The following is an 18,463-nucleotide window of genomic DNA, read 5'->3' as shown; positions in this document are numbered from 1 at the left end:
GGTCTTTCTAACCACTTTGGCAATGTGGTTTTCAAAGGAGAGATTGCTATCAACTTGGGTCCCCAGGTCCCTAATAACTTTCTCTGTACTTAATGGGTTTCCGCCTATGTGGTAATTTGTGGGCACATTGTTTTTGCCAAAGGGTATGACTATACATTTTTTGGCATTTAGCTTTAAACCATGGCGCTGGCACCAGTTATCTGTCTCTGTGAGACCTTTTTGAAGGATGTTTGTGTCAGCTGGAGAGTTGATTATGGCGCCCAGTTTGCAGTCGTCTGCGAACTTGGTGAGCCATAGTCCTCCCACGTTTGCCTGTACCTCAGAAAAGTATATGCCGAACAAGAGTGGTCCCAGGACAGAACCCTGTGGGATGCCACTTGTGACCGGTTTCGAGTCTGACATGGCTCCAGCAACTCTCACTCTGTGGGTTCTGTCTTTGAGCCAGTTTGCAACCCATCTTGTGACATAGGGGTTTATATTTAAGCTGTATAGCCTATCTATGATGCCCGAGTGGGGTATTGTGTCAAATGCCTTTGCAAGGTCCAAATAGGCTGTGTGGACTACCTTCCCTTCATCTATGGCTTTGGTGACTGTTTCAAAGAAGTCAACCAGGTTCAAAAGGCAGGATCTGCCCTTGACAAAGCCGAACTGGGTAGGATCTAGTGTCTGTAGGTCCCCAATGTCTTTGTTTATGAGCTCCATGATGATCCTCTCCATAGCCTTGCAGACTAAGCTAGTCAGGCTTATGGGGCGATAGTTTCCAGGGTCCGTAGAGGCTCCACCTTTGTGGAGTGGGACCACTGTTGCTGTACGCCATTCTGTGGGCACATATCCTGTAGTGAGGCTGAGATTGTATAGCTGTTTTATTTGAGGGATTAGTTCCTCTTGTAGTTCATGTAGGACGCAACCTGGGACGCCATCTGGTCCCATGGAAGCAGTGTTTTTGCTTTGGAGAGGGCAGCCTTCACCTGAGCATCTGAGATGTTTGGGAGGCAGCCCTCTGCCGGGATAGATACTTGCTCTTTTGGGGGGGAGGGAGTTTGCACTGAACCTATCTGCCAGGATATTGGCGATGTCTGTTGGTTCAGTGTATTTTTTGTCATTTAGAATCAACTCAGAACAAGTCTGGGAGTTGCATCCCAGGTTTCTAACATAACTGAAAAAAGCCTTATGATTGTCTTTGGTGTCCTGTGCAATTTTTCTCTCGAAGCTGGCCTTGGAGGATTTTATGAGGGATCGTAATTTTTTGCTAGTACTGATCAGAGATGCCTTCCCTATTAGGGATTTTGCTCTATCATGTAGTAGCTTCCTCCTTCTGTTGTACAGTTTATTTATGGCAGGGGTCCACCAGACTGGACGCCTGCCTTTGGATGATTGGGTCTTGGTTTTGTTTGGGATAGCATGATCCATGCATTCCTGGAGATGTCCGTAGAATGCATTTATATTGGATTCTGCAGTTTGGGCTGTAGTTTCCACTGGCCCTGGGGCCTTGAAGGATTCCACTTCGGTTTTGAGAAGTTCGCTTTAGAATTGCCTAGACATAGTAAAGCCTTGCTGAGTCTAATTATGGTGGCTGTCAAAAAAGCAATTACTAGAAAATGGAAATCAAAGTCTAGACCAACTTTACTAGATGTAGTGAATATAGTAACAGAGATAAAACAACTGGAACTGGGATGTTTAGAAAAGGGAAGGAGCAAACTACACAGGAAAAAATGGGAATTGTGGGAACAATATATGCAGAGCACAAATGAGGTTTAAGAGGCAGGATTTGAATGACCCATATAATGCTTAACTGACAATGACTGGATGGTTTATAAGTTATGTATAATGTTTACAGCTACAGTTGCTTCAGTGGTGTTTGTGATGTAAATGGTTTGCAACTAAAGTGATATAATTTTGTATGTTTTTCTTTTACATTAATGTAAGATTGCCTTTGTCATATATGTAAATGTAATAAAGATTTGGAAAAAAATGAAAAGCTCCATGGTGACATAAGGCCTGGATAATGACTTCCCCCCAGATTCTGCAAGCTTTGCACCGCATGCAGAATTAGTGCAGGAGCTCCAGCCTGCCGTGCGTTCCAGGAATAACCTCTAGGGATATGCACGAGCGCTCCTGCACTAGTCCTGCACAGACTCAGCCCCTGTATGCAAATTACCCCATTTGCAGGAGAAATCCATGCAAATGAGGTGAATTTGCGATCCAGGAAGCTGGAAACCGTCCATGCAGGACTAGTGTAATCTGCAGAAATGTACTCCGCCAGTAACGGAGTACATTTCTGCAAATTACAAAACGGAGCCATGACAGCTCCAAATAAAGAGTGGATATCATGTATAAAGCATGCCAATGGTGAACTATAAGGCCATTGGCATGGAAAACACTTGGAAAAAAAAAAATCAACTTTCATTTTTTTTAGCTGATCTCAGCTGTTTAAGCGTAGGGCAGTGGCGCGCAAATGGGATCAGGAGGAAAATAAGAAAATAAACCTAAAATAAGCATTCTAACTAAAGTCACTATTCTGCCATTAATGCTTAATGGCAGGCAGAAGACAACATGGCCAATGAATAGTGGTTGCTAAGGGGGGAGGCTCAGTGTGGGACATGTAACTATGCATTAGCAAGCAATCCTATGCAAATGAGGGGAATGATAGTGAATCCCAGATTTCCCCTGCATGCTAGTCAGCTCCCAACAGTGGAAGAGCAGGAATAGCTTGGTGCAAGCCTAGGAGTTAGCTGACATCATAGGGGTGTGTGTCAGGCATATTGTAAGCGGACTGGAGCCCTGTGGCTCGGGATTGCTCCAAGCTTAGCACAGCTAAGCAAGGGGGTATGCCTGAGGTTGCCTAGCACTCTTTACATTGTCTAAGCGGGTGTGCACGCCGCGCACCTGGTTTTAAAGGGAAAAAAAAGTAAACCAGGAAATAGCAGCTCTGTGCACATTTGAGCACTGCGTTTGCGTGGCACACCCCTGGCCTTAAACAGGGAGGCAATGGGAAGGGAAAACAGCAGTCGGAAGGTAATCTAGGAAAACTAGCATAGCTAGCAGGTGAAATGTATCAGAATCAGCCAATTACACAGGCAGCAGACCAGACCAGCCCAGAACACTACTATAAACTATGCAAACACCTTTCTCTCTGTTTTTTCCCATACTCTACACCACCGGTGCATACAAGCGGGGGAAGTTTTAACAAACAAAACAACAAAATGATAGGGGCTGCAATAGCTATCATACAACAACATGTGGAAGAGGCTGAGGGTGGTGAGGATGTAAATGCTGTTGACCAAACCACAGTGAGGAGACGGAGAAGAGTGTACAGACCCAGGGTAACCTACCAGGGGCTACATGAGCTGGAGATAGTGGAGAGCTATAGGGTGGACAGGGACCTCTTACAGCAAATTGTTGAGCTGTGCCGGCCACGCCTGACACACAGAACTAACAGAGGGGATCCCAGTGGATACCAAGGTATGTGTAGGCCTAAGAATACTAGCTACAGGTAGCTTCCAAAGGCCAACTGGGGATATGATGGGGATCTCACAGGCATCAGCATCCAGGGTTCTCCACCAGTTCCTGGATGCCATGTCAGCACATGCCTGTGAGCACGTATATTTCCCCAACACCTGTGAGGCGTTGGCCAGCAATATGCAGCTGTTCCACCAAATAGCAGAATACCCTGAAGTAGTGGGTGCTATAGACTGCATGCACATATGCATCAAAGTACCACCGGTGAGTGGGGTAGGGTCTACATCAACCACAAGGACTTCCCCTCCATCAACTGTCAGGTCATGTGTGATTCCCAGGGCATAATAATGAATGTCTGTGCTGGCTGCCCTGGAAGCTATCACAATTCCCACATCTGGCATCTGAAGCAGCTGTACCAGAGATTCGCCAATGGGGACATCCCTTACGGTCACCTAGTGGGGGATGCTGGTTATGCACTGGAGCCGTGGCTGATGACACCCATCAGAAATGCACACACACCCAAACAAGAACTCCATAATGAGGCACACGCACAGACCAGAATTATAATAGAGCATGTGTTTGGGATGCTCAAGTCATGGTTCCGGTGCCTGGACACATCTGGTGGAGCTTTGCAGCACTCACCAGCTACATGTACCCAAATTGTCATCATATGTGCCATGCTACAGAATATGATCCTGTGGAAACAGCTGCAGCAGGAACAGCATGGGGCAGGGCCACACAGCCCCCCACCATTGCCAAGGCCTGCACAGGCACAGAGTGACTCGGAGGAGGAACAACCTGAGCCTGCCCCAGTAGGCAGAAGGAGGTGTGCCCAGTATGCTCCGGCCTTGACAAAGAGGCAACACATAGCATATACACTGACACAGGAGGGACCCAAAGAATGACACCTCTCTCTGACTCGCACATACAGTAAAAGGGATGCCAAACATGTCACTACCTGTGCTCAGCCATGTGTAGGGAGTGTACTATGTGCATCTGACATAGGCAGTCCTACAGCACCACCCTCAGTACTGGGACACCCACAAGGTAAGTCACTCAATCAACCAATTGCCGAATGGAGTAGAATGTGTTGTTACCTGTATCTATAGTATGGATGTGAGCATGCAAGGGAATCGGGTGGCTGAATGGTATGCCAGCAGATAGCAGACACCTATAGTGGCACCATGAGATCTGTAACAAATACTGGTGTCACCACAGTAACCAGTACTACACAGGGTGACAAAACCCACTGCAGGAAATGTGCTGGGCCACATGTGTGTCCATATGACTCACACATGCCAGTCAGGGAAGTTCACATACCCAACAACAGCCAACTCAGCCAGCAGGACAGGTGTAGACAAACACAAACAAAGGCTGTGCTATGTCCTCTGAATGATGCCTGTGGATAACCTTCCCACCCAGGCCTACACAGACTACAGCAGGTTAGGCAGTGGGATGTTAATTCTGAAGGGTAGGAAGTCAAAAACGAATATGTAGGTCAATCAAAGCTAAGACCTGTAGTACACTGATATGCCTCTAGTCAGCATGATAGGTTAGAATACATAATGAAATGGAGTACCTGACATACCAGTACAGTCATAGCAAATGTGTACGAGTGTCAAGTGTGCCCCCCAATGCTGTGTAGAAATGTAGTAACAGTCAAGTGTGCCCCCCAGTCCTGTGTAGAAATGTAGTAACAGTCAGGTATGCCCCCAATCCTGTGTAGAAATGTAGAAACAGTCAGGTGTGCCCCCGCAATCTTGTGAAGAAATGTAGAAATAGTCAGTTTCACCCCCCCAATCCTGTGTAGAAATGTAGAAACAGTCAGGTGCCCCCCCCCCCACAATCCTATGTAGAAATGTAGTAACAGTCAGGTGTGCCCCCCCACTCCTATATAGACATGTAGAAACAGTCAGGTGTGCCCCTTCCCCCAATCCAGCGTAGAAATGTAGTAACAGTCAGGTGTGTCCCCTCCCAACCACTGTGTAGAAATGTAGGAACAGACAGCTGTGCACCCTCCCCCAATCCTGCGTAGTCATATAGTAACAGTCAAGTGTGTGCCCCTCCCACAATCCCGTGTAGGAATGTAGAAACAGTCAGGTGTGCTCCCCCCAACCCTACTTAGAAATGTAGTAACAGTCAGGTGTGCCCCCCAAACCTATTTAGAAATGTAGTAACGGTCTGATGTGCCCCCCCCAATCTGATGTACACACATCTTAACAGTCAGGTGTGCCTCCCCACAACCCTATGTAGAAATGTAGTAACATGTATGTGTAGGTACAATACCAGTGGAGCACAGATGCACAGAGGTGGCCAAGGTAGCAGGATAGGTTGTAGCATCTGCACAATATGCAGATATGTGTGTGTTAGGTTGGTGCGTGTTTCATATTGTGTGAGAGTGGTCAGTATGTATGCGCTTTGAGGTCAGACCTGGTGTCCATTGTCCACTACTGCTGATGACAGGAACAAGTCCTCACAACTGCAGTGCCAAAGACAATACCCACCAGTATAACACATGCTAGCAGTAAGCCATTGTAAATGTATGGTGGTAATATGTGCCACTATCTGAAAGACGGACATGGCATGGCTGTTGGGCTAGATATACAAGCAGTACACAGGGGAAGTACCCCAGACATACAGTATATATTATGTCACTGTGAAATGGAGACACCCTTGGAATTGTACATACAAGCATGCATCACATTATCTGGTCCTGTAGTAGGGGATACCGGTGTTGTCTGCCCGAACACTTGTAGATCACAAATAGGTAGGACTGATGTATTGGGAAAAAGCTGATGTACCTACAAATGCCAGCATAACTGGAATGCCCAATGCATATCTGTGTGTCAGATGCAAGTAGTGTCCATAGCACACATGCACCCAGCTCACGCAAACACCACCCACAGGTTCTTCTCTGATCATATCCCTGCTGTAGGGAATGGGTACAATATGACCCCACCTGTATATGGCAATAGTGAATGAATGCAGCATGCAGTGCAGGTGTCCCATGCAGGTGTGTCACTAGCCGTAGGTAGCACCCTGCCAGCTTCTACACCACCTGAACAAGACTGATAGAAGGTATTGGCATGAACACCTAGCACACCTACCCTGTCACCCCAGGGGACTATATTATATGGCGGTCTGAGACTGTAGGACTGACAGAATGCAACAGCCTTCCAATTCTGTCCTGCATCAACACCTAATGATCCACAGGTCTCTGCCAAGAGCCTGTGCCTCACACGTACTGCCAATGCATGTTATGTCATGGACACCCAAATAACAACATAACACACTCCACATAAGCCATATGCAAGGCCATGTGGACAAACCACAGTAACATGTCCACCATGTCCCACTGCATGAACTGTGGACCAACACCAGTACACAGCTGTGATGGGATAACCTTAGGGAAAGTATCAGAGAATGTATGCGTAATGTATGGAAGAGGATAGAATAACAGAGAGGGGGGGTGGGATCATGGGTAGCACGGAATGTGCAAGGGCTGACACAAAGCTGTGTGCACACACTATCCCTGGCTGCAAACACATACATGGGTGGCTACACACCTGCCTGTACACCACAATAGGGGTAATGTCCTGACTCATGGCCCCTACCTCTGGGTAACCTGTGTGAATCTGTACAGCTGTGAGGTATTGCCACAGCAAGATAAGGCCATACTGTCATGTTAATGGATGTACAAGTATGGGATCCTCTGCCACCACTGTACCAAGGTGCTGAACCGGATACACAGACCCAGCAGCAAGTGTCTGCAGCTCCCTCTGCAGAATGGCATAAGTTACCATGAACATGTAGGAGTCTGCCCACAATACCACACACAGCTGCAGTCACCCTTGTCTCCCAAGACATCACTGTGAGCAGGAATGCCCACCTGACAGTACATGAAGACAGAAAACATCACAGTGTATAACAGTACACATGTCTGAATATCTCTGTTAACAACAGTACCATGTAGCTGAAGCAGCACAGACACAATCACCTACAGCACACACTATCCCCTGCACACTTTGCCCCATATTGCCAAATGATCGATGGATACCCTGCAGAAACAGTTGCTACCTGTAGGTGTACAACACAAAGGTCTGCAATGGAGTACAAACTACCTGGAATCGATCCACACATTCAGTACAGAAGGGCATACTGGGCATGTTCACACACTTAGAGAAATGAAGGCAATGTCAGACAACAACATACTGAAAGGTCATACTGGGCATGCTCACACACTTAAATGAAGCCCATGTCTGCAAACAACAGTGGACCATAAATATCTGGCAGTTGCAGATGTTAGTGCAGACACTCCTCAGTATGCACCAGTCATGCTTTGCACACACAATGGTTAGGAATACAGACATATATCCAAGGACAACACACTATAATTAGCCAAAAGTAGACATACATAGATGTGTGGAAGAGAGTGACTGTGACAAGGAGCCATCCATTATGAGGCCTGTCCCACCCAGCACACAGCCAAATGGCTACAAACACATGGGGTCTAAATGTCACTCACTGTAGACATTAGCCACCAGTTTCCATCAGCATTACAGACTATGTGGTGCAAGTGCTAGCTGTGCAATATGACTGTACAAGGAAGTAGTCATCTAGCAGCTGTATACACCTACCTGTGGAATATAACCCTGTGTGTGCCCGCATGTGGTGTGTCAACCTCTAGATGAATGGGATATGGCTCATACACGCACACTGTCCTCCCCATAGCCCTACTATGACAAGCCTGTTGAGGTCATCCACTTTGAAATACACCTTTGGGAAAGTTGTAGCCCAGTAATCTCTGTGGTGCATTCTCTAACTGTGTACTGCTGTAGTGTGATAAACTAGTTACCAAAAAACAAACCAAAAGTGCCAAGCAAAGCTAAACACAAAAACAGGCACCTGGAAGGAACACAGGCCCAAAATATCATTGATACGATTTATTCAGACACAGAGTTTTCACACACACAAACACTCCAAATACCATACGTTTTCGTCATGAAATGACTTCATCAGATAAAAGCCATAAAAATGTTAAATCTTAAATAGCATAATCAATTAAATTCATCCAATGCATATAAAACTCAAAATAACTAATGCAATTAATTATTTAAAGACACACTGACATAAAACTACTGACCTGCTTTACTAACATTACATATACATAAAAAACATTCTTATACAACTGTATTATACAGTATAATATAAATATGTCAATGAATATATAAAATTTATATAAAACCATATATACAAATATATAAAATTGATGCATAAGGAGTATAAGGTGCAAATTTATTAACCAATATATATATATATATATATATATATATATATATATATATACTTGGTACAGATGTTTTTAAGGGAAAAGAATTGGAATTAAAGTTGTGCTGCTCTCAATTTCAATACTGGAGCAATGGAAATAGTATAATTCATAACCATGTATTTATTTACCTCCAGTACCAACTGCCAAAAAAGTTCCTTGTATTCAATATATAATTCTCAAGGTCCCCCTCTCACATCTTTTGTCACTATTTCAAAATAAAGAAAGAAAAGGATGCCTGAGAACAACCAATGCTATGCCTATATAGGGCATTACTATTATTATGATTTCTCATTTCATATAGGTGTTCATATATTCTTTGACGCAATTTTCTTTCAGTTTTTCCTACATAGAAACTTGTGCATCCTTTACAAGCAACTAAATAAACTACCCCACTGGTGTCACATGTAGCATAACCTTTGCACATAAGCTTCTTGTTTCTGGCTGTCAAATATAAACTCTCCCCTTGTTGTATAAAAGGGCACTGTGAACAGTGCCCACATTTGTAAGTTCCTTGTTTACTGCGTCCAAATGGATAAACATTGCCACCTTTTTTCTCTATAATGTTTTTGATGTTAGAGCCTTTCCTAAACACACACTTGAAAGGGGTATCAAAAATCTTTAAATCAGAAATAGCAGCAAACCTATTCCATTCTTTTTCAACTGTTTTCAAAATGACACCTGCATCACCACTAAAACTGATAATAAAAGCAAGTTCAAAATCTGTGGGATTGTCAGTATTAACATTAATGTTCATAATCTCCTGGTTATTTTGGCCCAATATTGGTACAAATCTATTATTCCTACCTAAAGTTACTTCGGTTTGTATTTGATTTAATAGGTCAAGAGGATATCTGCTCTAATAATTTACATTCTCCTATAAAATCTTCCTGTTCAGAGGACATCCTACTCCCCCTCACAAACTGTCCTTTCACCAAACTTCTTTTTTGGCTGCAAGGGTGTGAACTGGTTTAATATAGGTAGGAATTAGAATAGGTTTCCTTTCTAAATACTGTGGATTTAAATTTTCCATTGTATTTGTGAATTGTTACACCTAAATAATTCATGTAATCATGCTGGATGTTGTAAGTAAATTTAAAAAATTCAGTCATACCAGAAATATAATTATAAAACTCTAGAAATTTCCCTTCAGAATCATTCCATATCAAGCAAATATCATCCAAATAATGCTTGTATAATTTCCAGCATTTAACATATTTAGAATTAAAAATATTTTTGTTTTCCCATACAGAAAGAATGATATTAGCATACACCTTTCACTTGCTTAAACAATTCACCTTCAAAGTGAATAAAGTTATTATTAAGCACTAATTCAAGAAGACTTGAACATACATAAAAATCATTGTTACAAAATCCATCAGAAGACCTCATAGCTTCTTCTAACCAAAGCATTCCAAACTCATGAGGAATAGAAGAAAACACATCAGCTACATCTATTGTAATAAATATAGCTCCTTCATCATACAATTCTGGTTTGATTTGTCTAAGTAAATCCCAAGAATCCTTTAAAGTATCCAAACATCCTAAAGACAAAGATTTTAATTTTACATCCAAGAACCTGGCCAATGGTGCAGTAACAGACCCCTCTGCAGCCACTGTAAGTCTCAGAGGTGGGTCCTGCAGGTTCTTATGTACCTTAGGAATGACGAATATTGTAGGAACCTTTGGTCTGTCATTATGGAGAAATTTATACAAGTTGAAATCAATAGACCCCTCAAGTAACAACTCATTTAATACCAGAAAAATTTTCTTGTAAGCTATGTGAATTTCATTTAATGAAACCCTGGTATATTTACTGTTATCTTCCAAGGTTTCCATCATCTTAGGCTCATAAGTGAATGTATCCATGAAAACAGTCCCCCTCCTTTATCAGGGGCCATAACCCTAATGTTGCAATGGTTCCTGATGTCACTTAACAATTGTTTCTCCTCATAAGTCAAATTAGGATACACCCTATTGTTGGAAATAGTCTTTCTGATTTCCGACTCTAATAAATTCTCAAAATTTCTCAGCTGGGGATATAATGGTGGATTGTATATACTTTTTCTACTAAGACTAGTGGTGTTAGACTGTCCTGTCCCATGATTATTATATAAGAGTTCTAAGTTTTTCTTCCTAATAAATCATTTCAAATCAATAATCACTTTGTCAATATCCACCTTTTTCTGGGGAATAAACTTAAATCCTTTAGAAAAATGTTAAAATTAATCTCTTCTATGTCAACACCACTATAATTAAAAATGTTATTAGCGTTAAAGGTGTGTTTTACCCAATCCCTTGCTATATTAGATATATCAGTAGGAATAACTATCTGCTGTCATTCCTGAAATTCCTACCTCCCCTTGTTGGATAATATTGATGGTATTGCACTTGCCCTTTCTTCATTAACCTCTCCCATCTCCTGAGAGGAGGGTACCCTAAAGGGTCATCAGCTCTGTTGTTGAAACTCTCCCTATAATCCACTTCATCATGTATATTAATATTATTATTATCAGCAGGATGATACATTTCAGACCTGCCCTTTGAAAATTGTTTGGTGGTTTTTGGTTTAGGGTATGCTCGGTGTTCCTTGTATTCTATAATATCACACTCTATCTTGTTACTTTTCCTCTGAAGAATATCTCTACATTTTTTCTAACATTGAGTGATATTTGTTTTTTTCACAATCCACAGTAGAAAGTAAGTCATTAATAACCTTAGAGTTCACTAATTCTATTTCTTTCATTAATTCATCAATAATCTCTTCATTGTTTTTGATTAACACTCGCATGACATCAAAACCACTATGATCAAATATTTATAACAAATTATTATGTGCATCAGTCCCTTCCTTAATCCCATTAGGGAACTTCCAAAATCTAAGTCATTTAGGGACAATTTCCTTTTTGATACACTTTTTTAAGTAAGTATTATTAAGTTGTAATGATTTACATCTAAATAACAAATGCTCTACATTATTAACACTCTCTTTGTATGTAGTGTTTACAATGTCACTAGCAGTTTCTTTCACACAGTCATGAAATGAAAATTGTGCAAAAAGTAAACCTTTCAAGTCCAGTTTATTCCATTGTAACCGGCCAGTATTTTCGTCGTGAATTCCCTATACATTGGCAGAATTGCGTCTATTCTCAGATGTAGCATCTTTCTCGTCTTCCAAAATGCGAGGAAAGGAATCAAAACTAGGAGTTCCATTGTTATTGAGGGTTCCGCCATCCCTCATAGTACCTCCGCCTTGTCGGCTAACATCCTGCCTTCTAGAAACACGTCCTTCCTGATTGCAAGGCAAGGAAGACGAAGAAATAACCATTGCCATAGACTGGCAAATCGGTGTTAGGACCTCTATGAGCTGAGTTAGTTGACCAACCAGCTTGCCGATTGCACTGGTTTCCCCGCTTCTGTCCAGGTCAACTAAATTAGGTGCTGAAGCTCCCTCCGGATCCATAGTAGAAACAAATCAATAAAAAATGAACCAAAAGTGCCAAGCAAAACCAAACACAAAAACAGGCACCTGGAAGGAACACGGACCCAAAATATCGTTGATACGTTTTATTCGGACACAGAGGCTTCACACACATAAACGCTCCAAATACCATACGTTTTCATCATAAAATGACTTCATCAGATAAAAGCCATAAAAAAGTTAAATCTTAAATAGCATAATCAATTAAATTCATCCTATCACAATGCATATAAAATTCAAAATAACTAAAGCAATTAATTATTTAAAGACACACTGACATAAAAACACTGACCCGCTTTACTAAAATTAAACATAGATAAAAACATTCTTATACAACTGTATTATACAATATAATATAAAATTTATATAGACCATATATAAAAATATATAAAATTGATGGATAAGGAGTATAAGGTGCACATTTATTAACCAATATATATATACTTGGTACAGATGTTCTTAAGGGAAAAGAACTGGAATTAAAGTTTTAATGCTCTCAATTTCAATACTGGAGCAATGGAAATAGTATCATTCATCCCCGGAAATGTATTTGCCTCCAGTGCCACCTGCCAAAAAAGTTCCCTGTACTCAATATATGATTCCCAAGGTCCCCCTCTCACAACTTTTGTCACTATTTCCAAATAAAGAAAGAAATGGATGCCTGAGAACAACCAATGCTATGCCTATATAGGGCATTACTATTATTATGATTTCTCATTTCATATAGGTGTTCATATATTCTTTTACATAATTTCCTTTCAGTTTTTCCTACATAGAAACCTGTGCATCCTTTACAAACAACTAAATAAACTACCCCACTGGTGTCACATGTAGCATAACCTTTGCACATAAGCTTCTTGTTTCTGGCTGCCAAATATAAACTCTCCTATCTATTGAATACAGGGAACTTTTTTGACAGGTGGTACTGGAGGCAAATAAATTCCCGGGGATGAATGATACTATTTCCATTGCTCCAGTATTGAAATTGAGAGCAACAAAACTTTAATTCCAATTATTTTTCCTTAAAAACACCTGCACCAAGTATATAGATGTTGGTTAATAAATTTGCACCTTATACTCCTTATGCATTAATTTTATATATTTTATATATGGTTTTATATAAATTTTATATATTCATTGACATATTTATATTATATTGTATAATACAGTTGTATAAGAATGTTTTTATCTATGTTTAATGTTAGTAAAGCAGGTCAGTGTTTTTATGTCAGTGTGTCTTTAAATAATTGATTGGTTTAGTTATTTTGAATTTTATATGCATTGTGATAGGACGAATTTAATTGATTATGCTATTTAAGATTTAACTTTTTTATGGCTTTTATCTGATGAAGTCATTTCATGACGAAAACATATGGTATTTGGAGTGTTTATGTATGTGAAGCCTCTGTGTCTGAATAAAATGTATCAATGATATTTTGGGTCCATGTTCCTTCCAGATGCCTGTTTTTGTGTTTGATAAACTAGTTAGGTATGAGTTCTAATCCCAGACATGGCAACTGTGTGTGTTTGTGTCCCTGTCTGTGTAGAAAACAATGCTTTTTAGGCTAGTCACACACACCACAATTCAAATGCCCTACTTTGGCAAGGCTGCTGATGTCATTCACTGTGAAATACACCTTTTGGAAAGCTGTAGCTCTGTAATGTCCATGGCGCATCCTATAACTGCATACTGCTGTAGTGTGATAAATTAGTTAGGTAGGAGTTCTAATCCCAGACATGGTAACTGTGTGTGTCTCTCTGTGTAGACAGCAATGCTTCTCAGGCTAGTCACACCCATTACAATTCAAATGTGCTACTTTGGCAAGGCTGCTGATGTCATTCACTGTGAAATACACCTTTTGGAAAGCTGTAGCCCAGTAATCTCCATGGTGTGTCCTATAACTGCGTACTGCTGTAGTATGATAAACTAGTTAGGTAGGAGTTCTAATCCCAGACATGGCAACTGTGTGTGTGTGTTTGTGTGCGTGTGTGTGTGTGTGTGTGTGTGTGTGTGTGTGTGTGTGTGTGTGTGTGTGTGTGTGTGTGTGTGTGTGTGTGTGTGTGTGTGTGTGTGTGTGTGTGTCTCTGTCTGTGTAAAGAGCAATGCTCTTTAGGCTAGTCACACCCACTACAATTCAAATGCCCTACTTTGGAAAGGCTGCTGATGCCATTCACTGTGAAATACACCTTTAGGAAAGCTGTAGCCCTGTAATCTCTGTGGCATGTCCTATAACTGCGTACTGCTGTAGTGTGATAAAGTAGTTAGGTAGGAGTTCTAATTCCAGATATGGCAATTGTGTGTGTGTGTGTGTGTGTGTGTGTGTGTGTGTGTGTGTGTGTGTGTGTGTGTGTGTGTGTGTAGAGAGCAATGCTTTTTAGGCTAGTCACACCCACTACAATTCAAATGTCCTACTTTGGCAAGGCTGCTGATGTCATTCACTGTGAAATACACCTTTTGGAAAGCTGTAGCCCTGTAATCTCAGTGGCACGTCCTATAACTGCATACTGCTGTAGTGTGATAAACTAGTTAGGTAAGATTTCTAATCCCAGACATGGCAACTGTGCGTGCCTCTCTGTCTGTGTAGACAGCAATGCTTTTCAGGCTAGTCACACCCATTACAATGCAAATGCCCTACTTTGGCAAGGCTTTTGATGTCATTCACTGTGAAATACACCTTTTGGAAAGATGTAGCCCAGTAATCTCTACGGCACGTCCCATAACTGCGTACTGCTGTAGTGTGATAAACTAGCTAGTTAGGAGTTCTAATCCCTGACATGGCAACTGTGTGTGTGTGTATATATATGTGTGTGTGTGTGTGTGTGTGTGTGTGTGTGTGTGTGTGTGTGTGTGTGTGTGTGTGTGTGTGTCTGTCTGGGCAAAGAGCAATGCTTTTTAGGCTACTTACATTCACTACAAATCAAACGTCTTACACTGGCAGTGCTGCTGATGTCATTCACTGTGAAATACACCATTTGGGAAGGAGTACTCCAGTAATCCCCATGGCGTGTCCTATAACAGCATAATGCTATAGTGTAATATAGAACTCTGTTAGGGGTTCTATTCCCACACATGGCAGGTGTGGATGTTTGTGTGTGTGTTTCTATGTCTGTGTAGGGAGCAATGCTTTTTAGGCTAGTCACACTCACTACAATTCAAATGCCCTACTTTGGCAATCCTGCTGATGTCATTCACTGTGAAATACACCTTTGGGGAAGGAGTACTTCCAGTAATCCCTGTGGCACGTCCTATAACAGCGTAATGCTGTAGTGTGATATAGAACTCTGGTAGGGGTTCTATTCCCACACATGGCATCTGTGGATGCTTGTGTGTGTTTTTGTGTAGGGAGCAATGCTTTTTAGGCTAGTCATGCTCACTACAATTCAAATGCCCTATTTTGGCAATCCTGCTGATGTCATTCACTGTGAAATATACCTTTGGGGAAGGAGTATTCCAGTAATCTCTGTGGCACGTCCTATAACTACGTAGTGCTATAGTGTAATAAACTAGTTAGGTAGGAGTTCTAATCCCAGCCATGGCAGGTGTGTGTGTGTCTGTGTTTGTCATTCACATCCTGTGTGGAGGTGGCTGTGAGTGTGTAACAACTGGACTCATTGTGGAGCGGGTTTTGCAAATTTTTTATATGGTGGCCCTAGTATATGTCACAATGTCCACTATACTGGGATAACAGATGTGAAATAGCCAAGAGACTGGAGTGCAAATCCATACCCCTATATGTGACATCAAGGCCAGGTGAACAAAGTTAGCAACCCTTGTATTACTCAGAGAACACTCTCAACCCATGTCTCATACAGACACACACTTGCCTAGGCAACAACCGCTATGTTGGCAGTACCCTGCATATTGCCCACTAATAGTAACCATGGTGTGAATGCAGTGGGCTACAGAGGGCATGGCACCCTGTCTATCAGTCCAATAGGCACATACATGCAGACAGTGCACCTTCCCAATGTTCCCCACTGGACACCTGCAACACCTGTGGTGCCATCAAATGTGACCCACAAGGGACATACCATGCCCAAAACACATGCCTTGTATGGACAGATGCCACTGACAACAGGGAATACCTGTATCATGCTATCAATGTAGGTGCAGGGTTAAACTGCTGTCCATTAACAGTTCCTGCCACATGAGGCCAGGACTGGCACATCTGATGATAACAATTTGTGTACACAACATGGGCCAGACACCCCAGGTACAGTTCCACATGTCACTGTACATGCATGTGGGATGTGTGCACATCCCAGACACCGTCCTTGTCATGGACTAAGGGAAACATACACACAATAGTTACCCAGGTGACTGGATGGTGAATACAATATCCACCTGTGTGGGCAAATCCAGACACTACACCCCTGAGCCACACTGCAGACCATTGTCATGTGGCCTGATGCCAAGGTATACGCATCACTTAGCCTTGTATAGCCATCTGGCACAGTGAACCACTACACACCCATGAAGCAATGTACCCATGCATGTTAGTACTGGCACCCTGTGTCTGTGTGTGTGGTGTATGATGCCTATGACCACATTCACACTCACTACAACCCCCATTGGCATACCAAAGCATTCTGTCTGATGTCAGACACCTCTACATACCCTTTGCCCATATAACCTCTGTATAACCCCTATGGTGCATGGGATACCTGCACAGTACTGTGTTGTGGCAATCTAGTGATGAGTTGTATTCCTAACCCTGCCAAGTGTGTCAATGTGTGTGGGTCCCTGTGAGAGTGTGGCTGTGTTGATGCTGACACCTGTTCATGTGGACAGGCACGTGTACTACACCTACCATATACCTAACATATCACTGTTGCAGATGTTATGCATAGACATGTGATAGCAATACATAGTCAGTCAGGGGTTTGCTACCCTTTACTGGTAGGTGTGTGACATAAACATGCTTAAGTTTTACTCTCCCACCCCTCCCTGACTTATCTTTGCCTCTGTCTGCCTCTCTCACTCCCTCTCTGGTGGATGTGGAGACTTACACCTGCTTTGCTTAGGCAGCATCATGTGTATTGCAAGTGATGCTCATCATCAGCTGATGGCCCGTGCATGAATCGCAGCCCTCCTCTAGCGGATTGCATGTGGAGCAGCTGTGGTAACATTCCGATAGCCAATTGTATGGGATCTGTTGTTTGGCAAACAGCATCACAGATGGATTGAGGATTTACCTCTTAACAACATACACTGTCGAAACAGGCCAACACACAGGAGGGGGATGTGCCTGACTTGACTACAGACTCTAAGCACTGCTATACTGCATTTGGAGTAATGTTGGTTTAACAGGGTGTGTGAGGATATGGCTTTCCTACATGTTTTAATACCTGTCATGTCAGTGCTATGTTTATGAGGAATCCCCATCTGTAGGGTCATCTGCAGACTGGGGCAGTGTGTGATGCCTTGTGTTTCTTGTGTTACCCACAGAGCACCTATCTGTAAACTGCAGAAGGTAGTGTGAGGATTGCAGTCAGTAGATGGTGACAGCCGTGAGAGTTACTGACTTCATATCCCTCATAGGACATATGTTGCAACAAACCCTATTACAACAGTAAATGTATGAGGTTATCACAGCAACATGTCAATATTGGCCCTGTGTTTGTGCCTCCAGCCTCAACTCTGTCAACCTTTGTACATATGTCATGCAGTAAGAGGTGCATATGTTCAGTACACCATATTTATTGACATCATATCTGATAACAAGCCAGTGAAATATCAGACTGCTACACATCTTATGTATAGTAGGGGGTTATATTTGAGGACATAACCTGGGCATTCTGTGGTTGTGTGTACAGTACTGAGGTCTGTGTACTTAGGGTGATTGTCGGCAGTGTGTGTATTGTGAATATGTACCTTGGCCTGAGTACAGACTGTGGTAGATGTCATTGTTCTTGGTTCTGTTCTATCTGATGTTACATGCTGCTACAAACTTAAAAACTTAACCCCTCGGGGACTCAGAATTCGAACTCAACCATTAGTAAGTGTGGTTGATGAACAACTAACCAAAGATTGGGCCAAGACCCAACATGATGCATCCATGTTATTTGTAGATACATTAGTATCATACTATGAATGTATGGTGGAGCAACAGACAACTGAGGTATACAATAATTGCATGGAAGCTCAAGCTTTTGAACATCAGGATTTTTATCCTAATCATGTCAGGGAATTATCT

Source organism: Protopterus annectens, chromosome 2.part2 (assembly GCF_019279795.1).
Source record: "Protopterus annectens isolate FY-2018-M chromosome 2.part2, PAN1.0, whole genome shotgun sequence".
In the NCBI taxonomy this organism is placed as follows: Eukaryota; Metazoa; Chordata; order Ceratodontiformes; family Protopteridae; genus Protopterus; species Protopterus annectens.
Note: the sequence above shows the minus strand (reverse complement) of the source record.